Source organism: Sinohyriopsis cumingii, chromosome 12 (assembly GCF_028554795.1).
Source record: "Sinohyriopsis cumingii isolate HCF-2022 chromosome 12, ASM2855479v2, whole genome shotgun sequence".
Taxonomy (NCBI): Eukaryota; Metazoa; Mollusca; class Bivalvia; order Unionida; family Unionidae; genus Sinohyriopsis; species Sinohyriopsis cumingii.
Window position 1 is genome coordinate 48,158,680 of NC_142972.1, and position 14,665 is coordinate 48,173,344.

The window sequence follows — 14,665 nt, forward strand, 5'->3', positions numbered from 1 at the left end:
AGTTGTGGTTGGGAGGGCAGATACCTCTTGAGTTGCTTCAGAATCCCAATCTTCAGTTTCTGGGATTCTGAAGATTTGTTCTCTCTGTCATCTTCTATGCCACACCCGTGGATGCTGTCATTGTCGTGGCTGCCGCTGTCTCTCCAGCCAATCCTCTCAGTTTGCTGTCTGGTACTGATAGTAGTGGCTGTGGTTGCTGTTGGCGTTGTTGTTGTGGTTGTCGTGGTGCCACCTGTGGAGGTGTTCTGACCTCAGGCTTGACCACACACAGAGGTATAAGAAGGACGTGAGTTAGGATCGTTCTTTTCCTTTCCTTCTCCTCTCCCTTCATCTTTTCCTCCTCTTCTTCAATCTTAGCTTCCTCTGCAATAGCCTCCATGGCCAGTTCATCCAGCAAGCGCCTGGCATACTCCAGGTGCATCTGAAATTCCAAGAGTTTTGTAATTATGTTACTCATTCTTCGTAGTCCAAAAAACAACGATAGTTAGCCAGACTTACTTACTTACTTAGTTGGATTAAAGTCGCATTCACCCGCTAGGGCATGTGCGACTGTTTAATGCCTGCACGACTGGGTTATAATTTGACGGTGGGGAAAGCAATCAGTACCACAACCCCCACGCAGTTCTGATGCTGATGATTTAGCTGGTAGGTCTTGGGACTAGTTGTCCCATACAAACTATAATTTACGCTTTTTGAATGGGAATAGACCAACTACGCACTCATGGTTAAATCTGGATGAAGCAGAAGAAAAGAAAGAAGGAAACCATTTCAATTTTGTTTCTTTCCATAATTTATCTAGCGTGCCCCCCCCCCCCTTTCTGAGTGTGTTTTGGTGGATTTTGTATAGAACAGGTATCTTTGCTGAGCGTTCAGGTACCGTTTGGACATGTCAAAGACACCCATACTGTATCGATTCCTATATAGTTATTTGTTTTAGTATGGGATTGTTTAATTTAAGGCAATAAAGTAGTACAGTATGGTAAGGGGGCGCGTTTTATCAATTGAATTTAATTTAAGAATTTAAATTAACATGAGCCCCTCCCCTTTTAATGTATTTGGGTCGAGTGGTTTAAAGCGCTCACCGTTACGGATCACTGCCATGTCGCCTCTGTCTGCGTGGGTCTCGGATTCAGCCAATGTGGGTATGTGAGAATGCTTGCCAGTAGCTTCTCCTCGGTCGGTGGTTCTTTCTGGGGTTTTCTCGGCTTCTTCCTCCACCATTAATACTGGCCGCCATGTACAGCCTATCGTGTTTTGAAAATGCGTTAAACCCTACAACAACAAGAAGATCATTGCTGGGTGTTCAGGTGTCGTTAGGACAGTGACAAAGACACCAATCCTCTATTGATTCCTACTTAGTTATTTGCTTTACTATTGGACTGTCTGATTTAAGGTAATAAGGAAGTACAGTAAGGTAAGTTGGCGTTTAATCAAACGCATTTAATTTTTATTGTAATAGTACTTATTAAATTACCTGGGGTGAGAGATGAAGTTAAGGCTCCAGCCCGCACACTGGCTGGTACAGACCCCTTACGTGGGTTGTAAACTGAAGCCATCCCCCCATCTCCCTTTCCATTGGTATCTTGGGGTTTTAGCTTTCTGCTTTTGTCATCCATCTAGGGTTGATCTTGTATTAAGCCTATTTTTTTTAAGAACCTATTTGTTGGGAGAGTCTTAGATTTTATTTACTAGTCATGTTTCCCTAGTAACATGTATTCGATTCTGGTATGTACTATTATGGTTAGGGTTTATTTTTTCCAGAAATTTAGAGTATGAGATTGGGGATCCAATTTGTTGTTCAATCTGGAGGGTTTTTTTCTGACTCATATTTGGGACAGATGTTAAATATCTGTTGCAGATCTTCCGGGATTTTGCAGTGGAGTCAATTTTTGTTGCTTGGTTTGGGTCTTAACTGCTTTCCGAAACTGCTTGTTAGCTTGGTTTTTCCGGTTGTGATTCTATTAATTATTGTTTGCTCTGGGCTACTTACTTTGGATGGTTTAATAGCTCTGTCTGTTTTGTTTAGGAGGGTAAAGAGTTTCCGTCCTTTGGTGCTTTGATTCAATTTTTCCTGCCATTTGGTATTGATATATGTTCTGTTACTGCTGTATATTTTAGTTACACTATATTTTATGGATGCGGGTTTGGGTCTTTTAATTTTTGGTTAGCGGCCTGATCAGCTAGTTTGTTTCCTAAACGGTCTATAAATTCTACTTTTTGTTGGTTGTTGTTGATTTCCTATAGCAGTAAGTATGTTTTTCTTAGGAAATTTACTCTTGAGTCAGCTTTGTTTGATTGATAATATGACGCTGAGCGAGTCATTTATGAATACAAATTTGTTTATGTTATTGTTTTAATCCATCTAATTGCTTCATTGATTGCCCAGAATTCTGTTGCGAAGGTGGAGCAGTGGCCGGGAAGTCTGTCTCCTATTTGAGTGTTAAATCCTGGGATTACTACAGCTGGTGCTGTCCTGGGTGGTGTAGGAATTTTAGAGCCGTCATTGTATATTTTGACAAAGCTGGAGTAAGTGCTCAATATTTAGATTGTAATAGTTGATATCATCTTTAGTTCTACTTTGTTGCAAAGTTCCGTTGCTTTGGTGTTTATTATTGGTTTAGACGTTATCCAGGGGACCTTGTCGGGGTATTCCAATAGTTATGCCTGATAGTCATTGATTGGCAATTGTTTTACGAGTTCATGTATTAGTTTCCCTCCTGGTATATTTGGAACTAGTTTGAGGCTGAATGGTTTATCGCACCTTTGTATGGCTATTCTTGTGGGGTGCGTATTTGTGTGGGTTGATAATCGTGCTGCATATCTGAAGATGAACTCATGACGCCTTAGTTGCAGTGGTAGTTCTCCAGCGAGTATTTGTATTTCGTCTAGTGATGTTGATGAGAGTGTGCCTGTATTGTGCCACGTTTTTTAAGGTATTTTTGTTTAGCTGAGATATATATCTGGCATCCGTAGTCTAGTTTTGATCTGATGAAAGGTCTGTATATGATTATTAGGGTTTCTTGATTGGATCCACGTGTGGCTCCTTTTAGATTTTTAAGTAGGTTTATGTCTTTATTGCAGCTAGTTATTAGGTTTTGGATATGGTGGTCCCAGTTAAGGTGTTCATCATTATTACATACCTAGAAATCTTACTACCTTTACATATTTGGTATGATTATTTCGAATGAATAGTTTGGGGTATAATAGATTGTTGTTACATTTTGGGGAGAAGGTAGTCGCTACTGTTTTGTCATGTGATATTTTGAATCCCCATTTGTCTGCCCATCTCCCTATTTTATCAAGGCTTAGCTGGATTTCATTAATTATTAGGGGGTTTACCGGGTTGCCTGCTCGCCAGATACCATTATCATCTGCGAATTGTGATATATCAACTATATTTGTGGTTAGGTTTTGATACATGTCATTAATCATGATGTTGAATAGTGTGGGACTGAGTAAACTCCCTTGTGGTGTTCCATTTTGTAGAGAGAATGACTCATAGTGAGTTTCCCCCACTCTAGTAATAATTTCCGATCTGTTAGGAAATTTCTGTTCAATTAAACATGCGTCTTGTTATTCCATAGTTGTTAAGTGTAGCTAGTAAGCCTTTAGTCCAAACTAGGTCGAATGCCTTTTCAAGGTCCAGGAAGACGGCAACTGGGTTCCCGTCAGGTTTTGTTTTATTATTGAAGGCTACGAGCGCTCCCTTTACATAAGTCAAGCACGGACGTGAAATAAATCATCCCCTGATAATAAAACGTTCAAGATAAATATCATCACCCAAAATAAAATTTACTAAGCACAAATTAGAAGACCATAGCGTCATCTGCAGAGACTTTAATGTCAAAACGAGCTGGGGGGGGGGGTGTAATAGGACATACAAAAGAGGCGGGTTGGTTGAGGCATGGGCTGCCGAATCCAACCTGACCATCCTCAATGATGGGACAAAACACGTCTCAATCCGGTGGAAGGAACTCTGTCTACCATCGACCTAAACATATGCTCGCCAAATATAGCACAGATGAGTGTTTGGGTAGTGGTGGATCAAACTGAATCGCTTGGCAATGACCACTTTCCAATCGTTATCACTCTGCAGATGACAGTCCAACACACCCTCATCAAAAAACACCCACTATGGAAATACGACAGTGCTGATTGGGGAACATTTATGGAAAAACTAACAAAAATAAACAACAATAGCTTAGACAATGATGATATTCATACGTTTTATGAAAATATAATTAATACTGTACACATAGCAGTAACTACCAACATACCCAAAACTAGTGGCACAGAAACTAAACAAACAGAACTCTGGTGGAACCATCTATGCAAACAGGTTCATAAAGAAAAAAGACAGGCACTTATAAAAAATTAAACGATCAGGCAATTCCATAGACTTTACAACTTATAAGGAAAAGGAAAGAAATTTTTAGAAAGTCTAAAGAAAAATCTCGGCAAAATTACTAACCAAACATCAATATTAGGACTAGTTCTAAACAAGTTTGGGATAAGATCGAATCAATTAGGGAATAAACAGTTAATACCACTCCCACAATAGCAGGTCACTCACAAATAAGGAAAAGGAAGACCAACAAGCCAGACATTTCTCAGCTATAAGTAGCAATCTACACAACACCCCAGCCTTTTAACAACACAGGGATAAAGTGGAAAGAACACATATATAACTTTTTAAAGAGCTATGTCCTAAAGAATCCAACTTAAATAGCGAAATAACATTATATGAATGGGATAATGCACTGAGATCAAAACAGGAAACATCACCAGGTGAGGATCAAAAAGGCTATATTATATATAAAACCTTGCCTGAAAACATTACGTATAACATAATAAAGCTGCTTAACAAGATCTGGGATGTAGGCAAACTACCTGATAAATGGAAACATGCCACAGTAATTCCAATCCCCAAACAAGGTAAAGAACCCAATGACATAAATTTTTATAGACCCATCTCCCTGACTAATAATATTTGCAAAATTATGGAAACAATAATGACTAATCGACTTAATACTACTTGGAAAGTAACAACTTAATACCCGAAAACCAATGCGAATTTAGAAACAAAAGGTCCACGACGGACCAACTCCTACGACTGGAATCATCGACTAAAGTAGCATTTAACCCCAAAGGAAAGATAGACAGAAATTTATTTGCAGTATTCATAGAATTAGAAAAAGCATTCGACCTCGTTTGGAAAATAAGGCTAATTAGCCGAAGTAAAATACTTCGGAATCACTGGACCATTGTTCAACTTCATCGAGAACTTCTTAACTGACCGCAAAATTATAACTAGAGGTGGGGACACTTACTTTGACATATACTCACTAGAGAATGGTACCCCACAATGGAGCGTGCTCAGCTCCACACTCTTTAACATTATGATTAATGACTTGGTTCAAAACATAACTTCAAACCTAGTTGAAATGTCACAATTTGAGGACGACTGGACTATGGAGAACAGGAACCACTGCAAGTCACAAAGTCATCAGTGAAATCCAAGATAGTTTAAACAATATAATGAAATGGGCATATACATGTGGATTTAAACTATCACATGAAAGAGCTATTGCAGTCCTCTTTACAACCAAACGTAGTTATAAATTCAAGTACCCCAAACATACCATACAAAATAAAATCATTAAATTCGTAAAAGTAGCACGATTTCTGGGCATGTATTATGATCAACATCTTAATTGGGGACACCACATAAATGACCTAGTAAATAGATGCAATAAAGGCATAAACATATTAAGGAACTTTAAAAGACCACATGGGGATCCAATCAAGAAACATTCTTCATACTATGCAGGGCATTAATAAGGTCCAAATTGAACTATCGGTATCAAATATATAATTCAGCTCCACATAGACACCTAAAATAAATTAGATAAGATACAAAGAAAGTGCTAATCACCTGCACCAGTGCTCTGCCGTCTGTATCCCTAGCTGAACTCTAAATACTAGCTGGAGAAATCCCCATCACCTAAGAAGGCAGGAGTTAACCTTAAGATATGCAGCTAGAGTAAATATCCACCCGAACACACCCCACCCGTATAGCCATCAATAAATGCAACACACCATTCCGAAATAAACGAGTATCTACCGTCCCTGCAGGAAAACGTATACATCAATTGATTAATCAACTACCAATTGACGATTATCAAGCCGAAATGACAGCAAACTAATACAACGCCATGGACTAATATCAAACCATCAAACAACACACAAAACACTGAATTTGGTAATAAGAAAGAACAGGAACTCAAACTTAAAGCAATCATCACAACGGGAAATATGACAGAATAACTTAATTCAATTAAAATATACACTGATGAATCCAAAATATCAGATACACACAAACACACACCCTACAGCACCAGCAGTGGTAATAAACGAACTGAACATTAAAATGGGAAAAAGGGTACCAAATCACTCCTCTATTGACACATCAGAATTCTGGGCCATACTAGAAGCCCTCAGATGGATTAAGGACAACAACATATCTAAAGCAGTGATTATAAGTGACTCGCTTATCAACTATACTGAATAATACTACTAAATCAAGAGAACATTTCCTCAGGCAAACATATTTAACAATCAAAGAATTATATAACAACAAACAACAAATCGAATTCATGTGGCTACCATCCCACATCGACATTCAAGGAAACGAGTTAGCTGACCAAGTTGCAAACAAAAACTAAATGAACCAACTCATATAACCATTAGTTACAGTGTCAGCGAACTTCAAAGCATAATTAAAAACTTTATTGATAGCAAATGACAGGAATGCTGGAACCAAAACAGCAAAGGAAGGAAAATATACTCCATTGATAAAGATATTAACAGGAATGAGAAACCACCCAAAGTCAACAAAACTGATCAAAAAACCATAACTAGAATCAACACCTGAAAAACTAAATTGGCCAGCAGCTTTGGGCAGTACATAGGATTCCAACTCCACAACCCAAATTGCTACCACTGCTGGGTTCCAGAAGACCTAACACATATTTTTAACACCTGCCACAATATAACGAAAGAAGGCACAAACTAAAAATGGAGCAAAATAAGATTGGATCCGCCAAGCGTGGGCTGATGCTGCACCTGCATCTGTCACCCACTGCAGCACCCTGGGGTATCCGGATGTATGACCCGCTAAACAATAAATAAATATCATTAAAGGAGACAGGCTAACAAACTAACTGTAAGGAACAATAAGATCAGATGTCTTTGACAAGTCTTAGCGACCCGAGTATTCTGCAAAGATATATGTCTTATAAAAATATATTTAGGTTTAAAATAACATCAAATACAAAATCTCTATCCAGAAGCTAGGAAAATAATCAAAACAAATTACGACCAAACTAACCATAACTAGTAGACAGGCTAACAAACTTAAAATTAAGGAATACATAAGATCAGATGTCTTTAACAAGTCCTTGCAACCCGATTATTCAGCAAATATATCTGTCTTAACCAAACGGACTTAGGCTGAAAACAAATAACATCATACTAATTTAATCTGACATAAAATAACACCTGATAAACAATGCAACTAGGAACATAAATGGGGGAGAAAAAATGTGTTTTTCTTCCTTTTTTTAGAAAAGGAGGGAGAAGGAAACATTTCCTTTTTACAAAAACAATTTCTTATACTTACATCTCCCTTATACCATCAAATGAACCCCTCCTTTACCCTCTTTCTCCAAATTCTACCTGACAGCCCAGTATGTACGTAACACCATTAATACCTCTGCAAAAATAAGACTCAAGCCGAAGGTGACAGCACAAGCAATTGTAGGTCCCTAAATTTAGAGCATATAAAGTGGTCCAACACCTAAGACCTCAAATTAGCTTCTATAAAGTGGTCTAAAACACCAAACGACTATCAGGCCCAGCAGCACAAGGCTACAAATAAAACCACGATAGTTTAGACACGCAGGACCCTAAAAACTTAATCCAACATATAAGGTTCTCTCAAAAGTCCAAGACCATCAGGACCAGCCACACATGGTAGCAAGCTCTCCTAAAACTGTCACCTAACATACCTTTCCTTACCAAACCTCTAACTTAAAACAGCACATAGTTATTTTTCAAAATTGTGTAGGACGACAATTTAGACCCGATGCACTGCAGTCTTTTATCACCGACCTGTGACCTTGGATCCACCTTTCCGGCCTCTCCTCCCTTTCCACGGCCTGATATCAAAACAATCAGCATGCAGTGCACGCCGTTAATGCCACTGAACATTCATTACAATACATGTATGTGGTGGGTCCATTCTCACTCATACATACCTGAATGCAGCTTCGTAGCACCGACTGAATAAATTGAGTCTGTGCTGGGTCTATTCCCACTCGCTCTCAAGCCCTCCATTCAGAGAGTTAGGACCTCTATTAGGTCCACTGCCTGGAGGCTTCAATTAAAAAGTGCTACTTGAGCACATAAATGCCTTGGGGGAAGTGGCTTTAATTCCTTCGCAATGGAGCAATCAATAGCCTACCATGTAGGAACAAATCACAGGTACATTCTCGGAAGAGCGCAAACCTTTATAATCCAACATAGATAGATAGACAAAGGAAAATCATAGATGGAATTCACGGACCTAAAAGAAACACTAACTACAAACAAAAACACACATACTATATTTTGGTAGGCCACGGAAACAAAGTACTTATACACACACTTCTATTTATTTTGGACATAAAACAAAGAAATGAAGTGCTTATAGACACACTTAAGTTGTTTAACTTACTGACATACAATTCACAATTAATTTAGTATCTCTTTTCTAGAGTATTGGGTAACTCTGAATAGCGCTATTGTTTTGTGGAAGGGAGTTATGGCAATCTTGTATCGTCTAATATTGCGTCCCCGTCTGGCGACAGGCCTTCCCACAGGATAAGGTCTGCCTTTTCGGAAAGAGAAGAACTCAGGTGGCTACACGACAGTTGACAAAACCTCTGTCTGGTTCATGCTGTTGTTCCTGCTGATGCTGTCTCTTCTCTCTGCTTCAGAAGTCTGCACTTATCCGTCCATTCTTCTTTCTCGTTCTTGATTTCTTCTCTGAAGAGCTCTTCTGTCAGGTCTTCAGTCCCTTTCAACATTCTGACATTCTCTATTTCTTCAGGCTTCGGTATCAGGCTTTGCCTGACACGATCTAAACTCACGTAAGCTTCGTTCAGCTTGGCTAGTCTTGAACACATCTTCATAGGAGGATGAGTCAACAATGGATGGTCAGACCGACTGAATGTTAATTATGATCGCCTTGGCCCATTCGGGCATGTGCGACCCGTTAATTCCTACACCGTAGGTTCTTTACTTAGTCGCACGGGGGGGGGGGATCATAAATTAAATAAAATTAAATTATATTTTTTAAGTTTTAAACAATACTATCTATGTTACTTATCGCATTGTTTATTTATGCGGAACCCCATGCAACCTATAGGATTACTACAGGTAGTTGTTCTTGAACAATTGATGTTGGGTCTGAGTCTGCGCACAGGCAGAACCAAGCCCTATGTAGCCTGAGATCTTTTCGTCCTTCATCGGTTGTTTCATTTCCTCATGCCTGATTGTCAAGGCTCTAGATTGCACAGCTTTCATCCATATTTTATTTTGGGGCAGGAATCCACTGTTTGATTTACATGAATTCCTGATTAAGTATACAATTGTTTTATACATAGTCTTTCACTAATGCGTTGCTACCGTAGCCTTATTTACATTTAATTATTGCTAGGTATTAGGAAGTATTTCAGGCTTTTATTGTTCTAATTTGTTGTCTACAGTCTGGATATGATTAACTAGAGGATATGGGGTATGGGGTGATTGAGTCGTTAACTATATTTTACCTATTTTACCAATATCTGAGAGGTAATTGATAATTGTTTGGTAATTTGAGTTTTCGTTGATGATCTTAGACATAAAAAATTTCCGGATATGTATTTTGAGAGCCTATATTTTCTTGTTTTTTTTCTGGAATAATTTTCTTTGTTTTGCATAATGAGTGCATACATTGAAGACATGTTGTAGGTATTCTTCTTGTGGGCAATGGGGGCAGAAATTTCTCCTTAATAATTGTTTGGTAGGTATGTACCAAAGATTCCTGTTATGAGGGTTTTTCCTGTCTAGATCCTATTTATTGACCTCAGGTCGTCTATATTTAAAAGTTTTAGGATGGTGATGTTTCTACATGTTTGTCTTTGTGTAAGGTATAGCATTTTTCCTTTTCAGGCTTTGTTCCACATAGTTTGCCAATTTTCATCAATTTTCTTCCTGATTTGGCTGCATATTTCCAGTGTACTATGGCTGATTTCTATGATTTCTTGTTTTTGTAATTTTATTATTGCTTCTTTGTCAGCTCTTTCGTTTCTTGGTATGTCTATGTGGGATAGAATCCACTTGAATTCAACTACTTGTTTGTTTTGATTAAGTTTTTTAAAGTAGTAGATTGGTTTCGTTTAGGAAGTTTCATCTACTTTGGGATTTACCTGATTCTAAGGTTCTTGACACGCTTAAGGAGTCGTTCATTATGACTGCTTTGATGATTTTGTTGTCGGTTATCCGTCTGAGGGCTTCAATAACTTCCCAGAATTCCACAGTGTATATTGAGCAGTGATTTGGTAATCTTTTTCCTAATACAACGTTTGTTCCTTGTATGTAGACTGCTCCTGCCGTTCTGTTTATTTCATTTGATTTTGACCGATCTGTATAGATTTTAGTGTGATCTTTATATTTATTTTCTATTGTATTGAGTATTTCCGTTTTCATTTTCATTGTTTCGAGCTCTTTTTTCGCAAGGGTTAAGGCCTCAAAATTAATTGTTGGTGCCTTACATGCCCATGGTGTTGGGTCATTGTACTTAATTTATTCTGCATGGAGTTTAGATAGTCCCAGTTCCTTTGTTAACTCGTGTATTTTCTTCCCTCCTGGGTGTAGTGGTACGTGTCATCGACTGAATGGTACTTTGCATTTCTAGATAATTTTCATTGTTGGATGAGATTGTCCTTGGGTGGAGATTCTCGTTCCGTAACTTAATATAGCTTCTTCTCTGATTGTAATGGGAGCTCCCCTGTAATGATTTGATGAGTTCTTCTATGTGGTGCTTCCATGCCAGCTTTTCATCAAAGTACATACCTAGGAATTTGGCCACTTGCTCAAAACGAATTTAACTATAGTTAAGGCATATGACTTTGGGGAGAAGACAACTCCTAATGTTTTATCTTGTGATATTTTGAAACCCCATTTATCAGCCCAATTTCCTATTTTACTAAGAACAGTGTTATTTTAGGGATTGCCTGCTTTCCAGACACCACTGTTATAGGAAAACTGGGATAATTCTTTTTTCTTTGATCGATTGATTGATCAATGTCGTTAATCGTTATATTAAATAAATGTTGGCCTGATTACACTACCTTTTGGGGTTCCATTTTATAATTGCAATGTTTCAGATTCTTATCTGTAATTTGCGATCCGTGAGAAAGTTAGTTATCCATTAATGCATTCGGCCTGATATTCCTAAATTATTTAGTTTTGCGAGTAGAGCCTTATGAAAACTTAAATCATAAGCTCTTGCCAAATCCAAACATATAGCTATTAAATATCTATCGTACTTGCGTTTTACATTAAAGGCCAGTTTAATATGTGATTTTAGTTTGTCAATTGTCGATCTTTTATTACGGAATCCACTTCGGTTTTGGGATATTAACTTATTACTTTCCAGGTGGTATTTAAGTATATTGTTAATCATACTTTCCATGATTTTACATACGTTGTTTGCTAATGATATTGATCCACAGGAATTCACGTTTGTTGGGTCTTTGCCGGGCTTAGGTATTGGTATTACTATTGCCTGCTTCCATTTATTTGGTATTTTACCTGTTTTCCATATTGCTTTAATCAGTTTTAATGGCACCAGTTCTATACTGGGGGGTTGGGGGGTTGGTTGGTATATCTCATATCCTAGAGTGTCTTCTCCTGGGGAGATGGATATTGTTTAGTTTATTGCCTTACGCCATTCTTATATGCTAAATTCTATATAAAGTTGGTTTGCCTCCCGTCCTTGGTCGATAGCCAGGTTTAGATATTTTGCCTCAATGTACGTTCTATGTTTTTGAAATTTTTCTGAGTTGTTTTATTGCTACTCATTCCTGTAAAATGTGTTGTCAGTAAGTTAAGTAAATGTCTTTGTTGGTAACAGCTATTATTTTGGGTATCTTGGTTATGGGTTTTCCTCTGATTGCCTTAATTTTGTCCCAAACCTGTTTAGGAACGCTTTTGTTATTAAGGGACAAGCATAATTCATTCCATGATTTTATTTAGCGTTTAGTATGGTAGATTTTGTTATATGTTCCTTATCGTTGTATATTCTGAAATCCGAAGCAAGATTTGTACGTCTAAATTTATTGAGGGCTTTTCTCTTATCCTTAATGGCTTGCTTACATTCTTCATTCGATCAAGCTAATGTTTGCTTATTGTTCTTACCTCCAGTTTTAGGGATGGTTAAGGTTGCTATTTCAATAAGAGTGTAGGTGATGTCTTGGCTAAATATTCAATATTCTCATTAATAAGATTATTTTCTTTTATGGTTTCACAAATTGATCGGAAGGTGGTCCAATCTGTTTTATCGAATCTCTGTTTTGGTACATTTTTATTATTAATTGGGTTTGTTTTATTGATAGAGATAATAATAACAGGGAAGTGGTCGCTCCCCAGGGTAATTGTTTGATATACTTTCCATTTGGTTAATTCTGCTATTTTAAGTGTGCAAATTACGTCAATGGCCGATAGTGTCCCATTTTCCGGATTAAGTCTGATTTTTTCCTCATTATAAAGTATGACTAAATTATTTATATTGGCCCATTTATCAACTATTTTTCCTCCATAGTCTTTGACCTCTCCTCCAGATAAGTCATTGTGTGGGTTCATATCTCCACATATAATCATGTTTGTATTTTGTTCTTTTATCATGGAGTTATAAGTTGTTATATTTTTTTGTCTCGTACCCCCTGGGTTGTATCCATTATATATATGTATAAATAATTTACTTATTTGAATCATGACCATTTGAAATTCTAAGGTTTCCTCTTGTTCATTTTCTACATGAGTAATGTCTTCTGTTATTGATTCTAATTATTCATTGGCGAATATGGCGAGGCCTCCTCCTCTTTTCCCATTACTACGATTTTCGAAGAGTGATGTAGAATATCCAGGGATTTTAGTGATGAAATTCATATCAGCGGTGATATTGGTTTCTTATAAACATATGATATCCGGTTTACATTTTTCTTGTTGGAGATTAATTGTTAATTCAGGGACATTGCAGTTCCATTGCCATATAATACAGTTTCTGAGAGTGTCCATTTCTGTTTTAGGTTTATTTTAAATGTATACAAACAAGAGGTTTAATGTGTTTGCTAGGTAGCTACAATATACCTGTCTGTCCAACAGACGACTTAATAGTGTACAAGTAATCTGAATTGGTATACCTTATTCTTCGCCTATTTCAATTATTCCATCTAATAGGTCTCTGGTATAGCTAATGAAATTTATAAATGAGAAATAGGTTTCTGGATAGACCTGGTCACTAATGGTTTTCTTGCTTCATTTTTTCTTTGTGTTATTGATCTTTGTTTGTGCTTGGTCCCATGTTAACTACTTTTCTGTTCCTGTCAATATTGTGGTTATTATTAATTTTGGAGTTCTCATTCCTTTGCTGTTTTGTTTTTCTTTTCTTGTTACAATGCTATTAACATCTCTATTGCTATTGCTATGTTTATCCTGAGTTGACTAACTTGTTCCTTTTCTTGCGCCGCTTCTGGTCTGTTTTCTAAAACTTCTGTGCTTCGAGGTAGGATAAGTATCTTTTGGTCATAATTTCTGATATATTCCATTCTCGTTTGGCTATTGGACATTCCCATGACTTTTGATGGTGTAGGCCTAAACAGTTATCGCATTTTTGCCCATTATAATTGCATCTTTCTTGGTGATGTCCACCGCATGTTCCGCATCTAGATCTAAAACAGCACTTCTTGGTGAAATGTCCCCATCCTTTACAGTTACCACAGAAACGATTTCAACACATGACCTAATCCATGTTCTCGCTGTCAAGCGACTCATCGGTACACTGGATACATAACTTACGAATCGTTACAGAATCTTTATTTCGAAAATGGAGTTTCACCGTGACTTTCCTTTTGAAGAATGGAATATTTTGTCCCACATCTCCTATTATAACAATGTTGACAGTGTCAAAATAAGACTTAGTGAGGATGTACAAATTCGCGGTGAACGTGATAGGTGTTTCCACCTTTCTCGTCAGCGTTCGTGGCAGAATCCACATTGAAAGGAATGACACGCAGTAACGGTACGAAGGTGTGTCCCACCACGTTGTACACCGCCACATCAGAGTATACAAAAATCAAATTCAGCCCTTGGTTCAGTTCTACAGTTAATGTAAAATACTTCACAAAATCTAAGTTCTTGGTGATGAATGGCTCACCTAGCTTAATCTTCTTGACATTCTCACCCAAATGTTAAACAATTCGGCACAAAATTGAGTGACCAACGTTTTATTTTCCTGAAATTTCAGCAATAGGAGACGAGCCGTTTTATGGTACACTGGGGTGACACTTTTTTTGTTTTC